The 4,034-nt window shown below is 36.7% G+C and overlaps 1 non-coding gene across 1 annotated transcript; it reads right to left on the bottom strand.

The window, feature by feature from the left end:
- Nucleotides 1–3,322: 3,322 nt before the first annotated feature.
- Nucleotides 3,323–3,429, bottom strand: LOC112997841 (small nucleolar RNA R71). Its single transcript, XR_003262910.1, has one exon. It is a non-coding gene; the product is annotated as a small nucleolar RNA R71 (small nucleolar RNA).
- Between the last annotated feature and the right edge of the window lie 605 nt (nt 3,430–4,034).

Raw genomic sequence — 4,034 nt, forward strand, 5'->3', positions numbered from 1 at the left:
ATCACATAATGACAGCCTTGTGTTAATTTTCGCTTAGTAAATTAATTTCGGGTTGGATTAAGTGGTTGAACTGATTATGGATAAATTCTCGTAACCTAGGATAAGAAACTTGCTTTTGAATCAAGGGGAAACAACATGTTTTAGTTCTACTATTTTTTTTTTTAATTCAAGTTTGCTTGCTATTTAAATTACAAAAACAAACAACCCCCCCATTTTGTTTGATCATTGCTCACTAGGAGACGACCTAGGATCACTTCCTAGATACTTCATTTTAATGTTTATTTGATTTGGGTTCGGCTCCGATCAAATTTGGCGCCATTGCTAGGGAGTAGTGGTCCAAAGGTTCATAATTATGTTTTTATGTCTTTGTGTTTGTTTCTGTGTGTTTTTATAAAATCTATGTTATGTGATTAATTTGCAGTGTTTAGAGGTGTCCCCTGTTGAGGGGTGAAATTTCGTGGTTCCCCCTTGTTCAGAGGTGAAAAGTGTTGTGAATAATGCTATGAACAGTGTTAGATTTTTCTAATTAATTGGCGAATTTTGTTTTGATAGCTAGAGTTGTTATTTTTGGCTGATTTTTTTGTGTGGTAGTTTCTTTTGATCCATATTTTATGTGAAAAATACCAGAAGCACTTGGTGTGGCTGAATTTGAGAGATACAAAAAATTTGGGAACTTGTTTTTAGCAAAACTCAAAACAGCCATAACTTTTGCTCCAGTTATCAGAATGACTATTATTATATATGAATTTGGGGTGAAAAAAAATTTCCCATGCAGTCCCAACCCGCTAGTGCAGGTTGCAGTTTCTCAACGCTTAAGAAATCAACTATTTACTAAGTTTTTTTTTTATTTTTTAAGTATTATTGTCCTATTTTTCTATACTTTTCTTAGGCAGTTTTCATAGTTAGACTTTGAATTTTTGTTTGAAAATTTTTGTGCTATCTTTTCATGATTTTAGGGTGTTGTTCACAAATTTTCAACTCATTTGGATATCTTTTGAGTATAGTTGTAGTTTTACCCCAGCTTTTTACCCCTGGTGCTTGTTTGAGAAATACATGATTTGCTGCATATAGTGCATGACTAGGGGCAATCCAGGTGATTTACAACCCTTTGATCCTGAAATAGATAGAACCTTTCATAGATTAGTTATGCATAGTGTGCATCCTGATCATTTTGAGCATTTTGAGCATTCTGTGCATTTTGAGCATTCTGTTGCTGGTGATTCTGAACATTCTGATTTTGAGCATTCGGCTGCTAATTCTCATACTGAGAACATGGCTCAATCTCCACCTCGTGACAGGACTCTTAGGGAGATGGTTGCACCTGACTTCACTTATGAAAGCTTGTGCATTCAATATCCTGATAAGGATGTTCTATATGTTCTCAAGACTGGACTAATACATTTGCTGCCCAAGTTTCATGGTCTTGCAGGTGAAGATCCTCATAAGCATCTTAAGGAGTTCCATATTGTCTGTTCCACCATGAAACCCCCTGATGTCCTGGTAGATCATATCTTTCTAAAGGCGTTTACTCATTCTCTGGAGGAAGTGGCGAAAGATTGGTTATACTACCTTGCTCCCAAGTCCATTACCAGCTGGGATGACCTTAATGTTGGATCGAGTGGCCTCAGAATAATTAAGAAGGGGGGGGTTGAATTAATTATTCCTAAACCTTTACTAATTAAAAAATTACTCTTCTAAGGCTTTTACTAAATTGTTAAGAGAATGAGGAGTAGAAGAGAAACTCAACAGAAAGTAAAAGCAGAAATTAAATGCACAGTGGAAAGTAAAAGAGTAGGGAAGAAGGAAACAAACACACAAGAGTTTTTATACTTGTTGGGCAACAACCCGTGCCTACATCCAATCCCCAAGCGACCTGCGGTCCTTGAGATTTCTTTCAACCTTGTAAAAATCCATTTACAAGCAAAGATCCACAAGGGATGTACCCTCCCTTGTTCTCTTTGAACCTAGTGGATGTACCCTCCACTAGAACTGATCCACAAGAGATGTACCCTCTCTTGTTCTCAGTCAACAACCCAAGTAGATGTACCCTCTACTTGTACCACAAAGGATGTACCCTCCAATGTGTTAAGACAAACATCTCAGGCGGTTAAACCTTTGATACTTTGTGAATGGGGATACAAAAGAATTCTCAGGCGGTTAGTCCTTTGACCACTTTTGTATTAGGGAAAAGGAAGAATCAAAAGAATTCTCAGACTGTGTCGTTTTGAATTCTTTGACAAGGGAGAAGGGAGACACAAAAGAATTCAGGCGGTTAGTCCTTTGTTCTTTAGGAAAAGGGAGAAGAGAGACACAAAAAGAATTCAGGCGGTTAGTCCTTGGCGAATTCTTTTTGGCAAAGGGAGAAGAGAATGAAAAAGATGAATAGCACAAGTTTTCAAGTTTTAGAAAAACCAAAAAACTTTGGAAAGCTTTTGGCAAAAGGAAGAAGAAGAAGAAGTTGAAAGAGACTCAGAAATCAATGTGGAAAACTTGCTTGTGTAAAGAATGAATTGGAAAAGATTGATTGATAGAATGAATGATTCAAAATGCAAAACTAAGCCTTGCTTTTATAGACTCTTCATGTCTGGTCAAGAAGACCATTTAGAAGATTTATAACTTTTAGAAAAACTTAAAACCAATTTGAAAAAGTCAAAACCTTTTTGAAGAGTTACATCTTTTGATTTATTCAGAAATAGTCACTAGTAATCGATTACCAAATAAGTGTAATCGATTACACAAAGCTTTTATGTGAAAGGATGTGACTCTTCACATTTGAATTTGAATTTCAACGTTCAAAGGCACTGGTAATCGATTACCAAAACATTGTAATCGATTAAAGCTTTTTGAAATTATTTGGAACGTTGCAAATTCAATTTGAAAACTTTTTCAAAAAACATTTTGCTACTGGTAATCGATTACAACAATCTGGTAATCGATTACCAGAGAGTAAAAACTCTTTGGTAAACATGTTTTGAGAAAAATCATGTGCTACTCATTTTTTGAGAAAAACTTTTTATACTTATCTTGATTAAGCCTTCTCTTGATTCTTGAATCTTGATCTTGATTCTTGAGATCTTGAATTCTTCTTGATTTTATCTTGAACTCTTGAATTGTTCTTGATTCACTTGAGTTGTTCTTTGATTGATCTTTGATTCACTTGAGTTGTTCTTTGATTGATCTTTGAGCTTTTTGTCATCACCTTTGTCATCATCTTTTGTTATCATCAAAACACCTTTGAATCACCTTTGATTCACCATGAAGCTTTGCTTCTACACTTAAGAGAGTGTTGTTGGAGAAATTGTTCCCTACATCTAGGACCACTGCCATAAGAAAAGACATTTCAAGCATCAGGCAACTTAGTGGAGAGAGCTTGTATGAGTACTGGGAAAGATTCAAGAAATTGTGTGCAAGCTGTCCTCACCACCAGATTTCTGAGCAACTTCTTCTGCAATATTTCTATGAAGGACTTAGCAACATGGAGAGGAGTATGATTGATGCTGCCAGTGGTGGAGCTCTTGGTGATATGACTCCTGTTGAGGTTAGGAATCTGATTGAGAAGATGGCTTCCAACTCCCAACAATTCAGTGCAAGAAATGATGCTATTATCCTTAGAGGAGTCCATGATGTGGCCACGGATTCATCTTCATCTGTTGAAAATAAGAAGCTTGAGGAAAAACTTGATGCCTTGGTCAACCTAGTAACTCAGCTTGCCATAAATCAGAAATTTGCATCTGCACCTGTTACTGTTGCAAGAGTCTGTGGTCTATGTTCTTCTGCTGATCACCATACAGATCTATGTCCTTCTTTGCAGCAATCTGGAGTGAATGAGCAACCTGAAGCCTATGCTGCAAACATTTATAATAGACCCCCTCAGAAGTAAAACCAACAACAGCAGAATAATTATGATCTTTCAAGCAACAGATACAATCCAGTTTAGAGGAATCATCCAAATCTGAGATGGGCAAATCCTCCACAGCAACAACAGCCTGTCCCTCCCTTCCAGAATGTCGCTGGTCCAAACAAGCCATATGTTC

Source organism: Glycine max, chromosome 1 (genome assembly GCF_000004515.6).
Source record: "Glycine max cultivar Williams 82 chromosome 1, Glycine_max_v4.0, whole genome shotgun sequence".
Lineage (NCBI taxonomy): Eukaryota > Viridiplantae > Streptophyta > Magnoliopsida > Fabales > Fabaceae > Glycine > Glycine max.